Source organism: Chiloscyllium plagiosum, unplaced genomic scaffold, assembly GCF_037043375.1.
Source record: "Chiloscyllium plagiosum isolate Xiang-an unplaced genomic scaffold, Cpla_swu_hap1 HiC_scaffold_35, whole genome shotgun sequence".
Lineage (NCBI taxonomy): Eukaryota > Metazoa > Chordata > Chondrichthyes > Orectolobiformes > Hemiscylliidae > Chiloscyllium > Chiloscyllium plagiosum.
Genome location: NW_028270173.1, coordinates 60,507,791 through 60,516,087, shown reverse-complemented (window position 1 = coordinate 60,516,087; position 8,297 = coordinate 60,507,791).

Genomic DNA, 8,297 nt, shown 5'->3' with positions numbered 1-8,297 from the left:
GTGCTACCCCAGCAAGATGTAACATTGCCCAGGAATAGTTGCCCAGGAGATTTTAAATCCCAAGCTAATATCTGACCCATTGACTATAGCCAACTGATCCCCACCACCTCTGATTCGTGGCTGGACAACTTCACTGCCTGACCCGACAGGCCACCTTCCCAGACACAACCTGACCATCCCCAATACTCGATCACCTCTGATCAGACAGAACTCCCCTCCTGACAACCCCTCCTGACCTGACTAACACCCAACTTAATTGTCCATTCTCCCAACCTAACCAGCTGCCATTCAACCCATTAACTACACTAGCCCCTAATTACCTCATCCATCTACCCATCTTGACCATTCACACATTGATCCTCTCATACCATAATATTCACACTGGACCTTTATCTTGGGCAGCTAGCTCCGTAAATAAAAGATATGTCTTTTGCATTGATTCTCTTCACTGCTCTCTGTATAGATTCCTGCACTGATTCTCTTCGGTGCTTTCTGTGAATTAATGCATTGGCTCGCTTCACTGAGTCATTGAGTTTTTATAGAATGGAAAGAGAGACGCTCGGCCCATCATGCTTGTGTTTATTCATATCCCATTTTTTTAGCACTTGACCTGCAGCCTTGTATGCTATGGCGATTCAAATGCTTATTTGAATACTTCTTAAATGTGTTGAGGGTTCCCACCTTTCACGTAGTAAGTTCCAGGTATCCACCATAGGATGAAAAATATTTCCTCAAACCCTGCTAAACCTCCTGCTCATAGAGCCTTCCTGTCCACATTTTAAGAATTCTGCTGCCTCTGTGCCTTTCAAGTTTTGTGTATTTCAGATAATATTGGGGTAATTGAAATACTGTAGTCTGATTATCATATTGTTTTTACACTTCTGTGAGATTTGCTTACCTATCAGGCTTCCCATCTCCCTCTGACTACTTGGGGTTGCTGTGAGTGTCCCATTTTTGTTTTAAAGTTCCAACTACATGGCCTCATTTGAGGTGCCTTCTAAGATATCATCCCTCTCTATTGCAGTAATTGATCCTTTGATCAATATTGCAACACTGCTTCTTTTACATCCTGCCTCCTGGCCTGAAGCTCCTATACCATGGAATATTGTTGCCAGTCTGCCACACCCTGAACCACGGATCCATTCTAGCAACAATATCGTATCCCTTGTGGTATTCAACACCATCAATTCATGCACTTTTTTCGAGACTGACTTAGTCCTTCTTCAGTGTTGTTCTGTGTATCACACCCTACTGTGCATCCACTATCCCATCCTGCTGCCAAATTTAGTTTAAATCCCCACCAAAACTGCACTAGCAAATCACCCAGGAAGGATGATGTCTCAGTTGTGGTTCAGATACAAACCATCACACTTGTTCAGGCCCTACCTTCCCAGGAAATACACCCAGTGATCCAGAAGGCTAAAGTCCTGTTTCTACTCCAGTACATTCACCTGGTCTATCCGCCTATCCAGTATCCACCAGAATGTGATAATGGGAGAAATTCAGAGATTACAGCCTTTGAGGTCCTGCTTTTTAAATTTGCTATATAGCTCCCTAAATTCTTGTTGCATGATCTCTTCCCTCTTTCTACCAATATCGTTGGTACCAATTTGAACCACCTCTGACTGTTCCCCCTTGCCCTTCAGAATGCTTTGTAGGTTCAGTGGCATCCTTGACTGTGACCCCAGGAAGGTAAGTCACCATTCTGGAGTTAGGTCTGTGGCTGCAGAATTACCTGAGAGTCCTAGTCATGGCTGAGTTTCCCACCACTATTGTTCTTGCACTCTTTCTGCTCTCCACCTTGCACCACAAAGCTCTGGCTGCACTCCTCGGAGGACCCATCACTCTTAGTGCTTTCCAATACAGAAAATCTGATGCATTCTGGGGCTTTCCTGAATCTCTGACTCCCTCCCTACTACCGACTGGTGGTCACCATCAATGAGAAATGCTTCTTAAGTTGCCAGATGACCATGTCCCCAAAAACATACTGTCCACATAACTCTCAGCCTGCTGGATCACTACTGTGCCTCCAGTTGATGCTCAAGCTCTGAAACCTCATTCTGAAGCTGATCAAACCAGTGCTCCTTCCTGCAGATGTGGTTATCCAGTCTGCCAGGAGCATCTATGTTTTCCCATATCTTGCAGGTAACACAACCAATTAGACTGAGCTCCCCTGGTGTACCATTAATTAAAACATTTTTAGTCAGATAAGTAAAAAAAAAATTAAATTTGAAAATTTCATTTGAATAAAAGCTACAACTTTTGCCTTTTCTCAGTCTCTCTTTGAAGTAGAGAAACAATGTAAAGACTATCTACCAATCACTTCCCTGCTTTGTGCTAATATCACTTTTGTCAGTCTATATGAATTTTGTTGGGATCGATGTCTCTCTGTCAGTGTTTCCCGCAGGTCTGGTTGTCTCCATTCCCAGAAGGTGAGTTAAAACCCCAAGCCTTGCCCTCTCTTCATCTGCTGCTCGGGAAAAGATGACCCTCGTGGTCCAGCAGTCTCCACTGAGAGAAGATGCGTGCATTTATGTGACATGTGCAGGTCCACCAATATTCCACTGAAACTAAATATTTCTTTACAATAAAATTATTTCTTTACAATATCTGACAGTACAACTGTGAAAAGGGTCAATTGCTTTTATGAACTTGAGGCTCTGGATGAGATCAACTAGCATTATGAAATGGTGGATGTTTTTGGAACAATTTCTGTTCCAAAGATGAGGATCTAGAGGAGGTCAATTGTTGTTACAATGTCCTCGATCTGGAGGAGATAAGTGGTGATACAAATTTGAGGATCTGGAGAGATCACTTGGTGTTAGAATGGCAAGGTTCTTACACAGGTGAAATGTTGTTATAAAATTAAGGTTTGGAAGGACTTCTGATATTGTGATGAAGGTGAAAAAATCCATTGGTATTACACAAACATTGATATTCAGAAAATCTGTTAGTATTTTGAATATGAAGATCTGGAGTAGATGAGTTGGTGTTAGGAAGACAAGGTTCTGGACCATATTCAGAGGCTGATGTCCTGAGGTCTCATTTGGGTACTGGACAGCAGCAATTGCCAATTAATATTTTGTACCAGGTAGCCCATCGGCTGAGTTGGAAGTGTTGTGTGTCTGCTTCTTGAGGAATGATGACAGGGCCACTGCATGATTGTAGAGATGGTCCTGGTTGGAGATGAAGGATACACAGTTGAAATGTAAGAATTCACCGTGTTCGGATAATCATAAACACATTGACGTGAAATGCATCTCAAAGTCCAGGTGACTCCAGCTTGGCTCTTCTAGAAGCCTTTCATTTAAGGAGCTCGCCTTTGTAGATCCAGTGAATGAGAAGATCATCTGCAGTGTTGTTCTGCAACATTGGATGATTTTCTCACTCTTAGTGCCCAAATGCAACAGCAAGCATATGATGTAAGCTTACATTTGTTTCTGGAAGTCACCCCACTCCCCAAATTTGGCCAATATTCCCAACATTTGGAATGCTTCCACTGAGACTTGCTACTGTCTGCCCCAATGAGTGGCTTAATCCTGATGAGGATTTTGAAAAAGGGCTTGATTGTTTCTGCTGGTACCAGAGATTTTTTTTTAGCAGCTAAGACAACACAGCAAATGTGATTACACTGGTGTTCTCTTTATTCCCCAACAGGCTGACCAATGCATTTGTCAGACTTCAATAGTGTTGTCTCACTCCAAAAATGATGTTTTCTAAAGCTCTGACACACAGTAACTGAATAACAGGTGAGGAGTCATACTAACACAAGTATTCGATCAAGCTGTTAATCACAGCATCTCTGAGACCCAGCTCTGAAACACATGAGACTTTCAGGAGTTCCTAAAGAAGATGATCATAGGGACTGCCTAACAGTCTCTCAGCTGAAAGATTTGGCAAGCTAGTCAATGAACAGTGTCAACAGAACAACTCCCTGATCAAATATAACCCCTCCTGGCTGTTGCCATTCTCCTACTGTCACCACAGATGTCACTTCAACCGGTCTGATCAAACAGGGCTTCGAGTGACCTCACACACTTTTCATTCAGTGACTGACTTGTATCAACATCAATTCGCTGTGAAACCTCTCTGCTGTGATTCAATATCCGAATCATTGGGTAGAAGGAAATTCACCCAATTGGTGAGGGATATATGTAGGCTACTGAATATCTATGGGAAGAATGTCGTCACCACGTCTGCCATTCTGGGCTGAGTGAGAATTTCATATAGGCCATGGCTGGCAGGGAGAAATTGGCCGAGTGCAAATCCCCACTGATGGGGCAAGTTTTTCTCTTGAGTGAGTACACAAGACATTTGATAGTAATCATCACGCAGGCCGTACCCTTAGCTGTAGCTCTTCACCCATCCTGGAAGAACTTGTTCCGGGGAGGGGAACAGAGCAGTGGCTGGGACACAGCTGCTGTCTGGTTCTGTGAGGTTAAAATGGTTATCCCTCTTAGAACCCACTGTTTCACTTCCTAGTGAGCGATTAACTCCAAATGAAGTCCCAGCACATGAAGGATGTCCGAGGCCCAGCCCTGAAGTTGTCATCTCTGTTGTAGGTACAGGTTTTCTAAAAGCAAGAAGCAGCCTAGGCACAGATATTTGTCAGACAACTGCCACAGACCTTGAGCAATAGTTGCCCAGCTGACCATGGAGCAGGCTCTGGCAAATCAGTTGTGATCTGACAACCCTTCTGGAACTGGACTTGTTCATCAGGTTCCGTTATTTCTTCACAATCTCTACATGCTCTAGATGCTGTTCCAAGCTGGTTCTTTCACCTACTAACTGGATGGAAAGGATGGTATAGACTGCACTGAGAGCCATCTGTTGAACTGCAAGAGAATGATCAGCACAGCTGGGAATTAGTCCTCTAAGCAGTGTCCCCACAAGATTGCACAGCACTTTCCTGCTGACATCGAACTTCCTTGAATAAACCACTAGCAACTCAGATTTTGTATATTGATACCTCTCACTCACTGTCTTTCATTCACAAGATGCCATCTTCAATCTTCTGGATGGTTTGAGACATCTTCTGTCTCAGCAATGATCTTCTTTACTGCAAGAGAAAAGAAATGAAAAACATGCTTCATGTTCAGTCTGCTTTCAAATATGTTTTAACTCTGCTGAATGATTCAACTCTGTCTGCTATCTCTCCCTGGAGTTGGGAAGGTATGGGTTGAGGTACTGAGTACACTTGGCTTGCTGTCCTCTCTTGTTGTCTGTCCTGTGTAAGTGCACAGATTGCTTCACTTTATTGTGTTTTCTGTGACCCTGCATTGACTATGTTGTAATGGTTCTCATTGTGATGGCATGGATTGATGAACATGGATTGTGTGCTGGTAAACAGACAAGAGTACAGGAGATCTTAGCCTTGACTGGTCTGTGAATGATTTTTCTGTTGGAGGATGTTTTAATGTCATAGAATCATACAGCATGGAAACAGACCGTTTGGCCTAACCAGTCCATTCCTACCATAATCCCAAACTAAAGTATTCCGACCTGTCTCTGCTTAGCCAAGACCCTTCCAAACATTTCTTATTCATGTGCTTATCTAAATATTGATTTTGTTGTGAAAAGAGCTAAATCTGAATCAAAATAAATGTCTTAAACTACTGAAATGATATAACTTCAAGAATTCTGGAAGTGAATCTAGAAATAAGCTTGAATCTCGGGAGCAGCTGCAAGATCCACGCTACTTTCAGTCCACCATTTAAAAAATTTATTTTCTCATCAACATTCCATAAAATGGGTGTCATTCCTGCTAAACGCAGTTGGTGCATTCCTTTATTTGGAGGACCACTTTCTCTCCCAAATTCCCTTCATTGAGGAACTCCTCTGTTAATTCAGGCAGGTATTCTCTGACATCATCTGAAGAATCTTTAACTGGCTGAATGTCCACTAGCTCATGATGGCTCCATGGAAACAGGTGTCTTCTTTTTTGCAATATCCTAGATTTTTGAGCCATTTCTTCTTGACCACATTCTGAATCTGTGGAGTTAGATTTGGCTACAGTTGTGTCATATGCACCTCATCTTCATTTTTGTGCAAGAAAAAAAATCTTACTTCTCAATCTACTGAATATCTGTGTTGAAGTATGCTTTAATTTGACCTATTGAATAAGTAGAACATTTTCATTGGCTGTCTGTGCGTGATTTCCTGGTGAATTAGATATTTTTACATCCTCAAGCATGTTACTCCAGGTTTACTGCTTATTTAGTATTGCCTTTGTCAATGGGTCTGACAATTCTTCTCTGAAGATTGCAAGATTAAAAGCTTCCACTTGAACTTGGGTCACCTCATTACCCGACATTAAAGTCAAATCTGCTAAACTAATTTGTTCATCTATTGCTTTGCTGTCTGAATAACTTCAGTTAAAGATTCACCCATCAGCTCAAGTGAGTTGTACTGCAAATTTGTTTTCTCCTCAACTGCATTCTTTTGAAAACTTTGTTGGTCTTTGTCATTTGACTTTTCTTCAGAGATTATAGAAATGGAAATTTTATGCAATCCTGTATACTCGTAGATTTTACAATGGTTTGTGAGATCTTGAATCTCTTAAGAGATCTCTGAATGCCACACTACTTAGTGAGCCTTGGCTGTACACCTGACAATGTTGCAATGTTCCTAATGTTTTTCCAAAAAAACTGGAATAATTTGTCTTTGATCAAACACTAAAACCTTGTCTATAATTTTGAAATGCCAGCGCTCTAAGTGTGTGTTCCTGTCCAAGTTGCTGGACTTTTAGTGAGGATCTAATTTCATTTAGATCAATGGTACCACCTTCTTTCTCTCTTTTCCTATAATATTTGCTTGAATCTCTGAGCTTTGCTGGACACTGGTTCTTCTTGGCCATTTGAAATATTATATTTGTGCCATTGCAGATATCTCAATAGATTTCTCCTTTTTGACTTCAGGAAGCTAAATTAAATATACCTGTTGCCCATTGACTGGTTGGTCAACAAGTTAGGTGCTGCTCCCTTGGAAACTGGTTCAGTGCTTTCTACTACCTCAAGAACATTGAGGTGAGGACTTGCTTGCTGTGGATGTCTCTACAGCACCATGGAGAGCAGTAGTTGATGAAGGTGGCTTAACACCTCCTCTTCAAGACAATTAGAGATGGGAATAAATAATGATTTACACAGAAATATATCCCACGAAGAAATGAATAAAACATTACTGAGGAATCAGCCCCTAGATGAAAGGAGTTGGAGGAAAATATGTTTCCTTTTCCCGTTTTGCAGAGAAATTGACTGTACTCACCAGAGAATACAGAGAGGATAGACACCACAAGAGAGATCCTGATGATCTCCCAAGGATCAACTAACCAACTGTGGGTAGTTGCTCAAAACAGAGAAGGTTGAGCAGCAAAACTGGGGATATCTCAGTCAAGAATCCTTCACACACACCAACGCATCCACAGAGGGGACAGAATGTTCAAGTGTGAAGTGTATGACAAATCTTTCTCACAGTCAGTAAGCCTCCACAGGGGAGAAACCATTCATGTTGAACATCTGTAAGAAATCATTCTCAAGATCCTGGAACTTCTTACTCCACCAGAGGATTCACACAGGGCAGTTAAAGGTTTGTGAGTAAGTATTTGACACTCCCCTGTGTGAATTTCCTCTTCAATGGTATTGTTGATCTACCTACAGAGCAAAGACTGCAGTAGTTAAAGATGCTCAATTCTGAGGTGTCTCAATGCTCTTTAAATCATCTTGATGCTCACAGTGCCTTCTCAGGCATACAACCTCAGGGGTACTGCGGTTACCAGTCTTTCAATATATCATAATTGAAAGCCCTTCTCCCAAATTGCTCCTGCAGTTGCTATTCAAGCTTTCATGCATCCCTCAGCAAATAGTCCTGTACCTTGGAATGTGTCAGTCTGCAGCATTCAGTTGAGGACAGCCCTTTAAACTCAGAGACCAGCAGGTTTTGGGAGGACTAAAGAGTGTCTTTCAGTGATTTGGATGTCTTGGTTTGTATCTGTGGGAACAGCTCAGAGAGTACAGAATCCTGCATCACATAGCTGTTTGGGATGAATCTTAGATAAAACCACTACATCTCTCGCTGACCCGTCTTTGCAAATACACACTTCAGGATACGATTGACAACAAATTATTCCTCACCACAGCCACCTCAAAGGCAGTATGTGGAGGAGGTAGGACTTCAAGCATTGAGCATAAATATGAGAAGAAAAGCTTCCATAATGTTTGATAGCTTTTCAATATTAATAAACCAGGACTTGTTATGGATGAAATTCGAGGTAACATGATCCTTGGCTGGTATACAGGAGT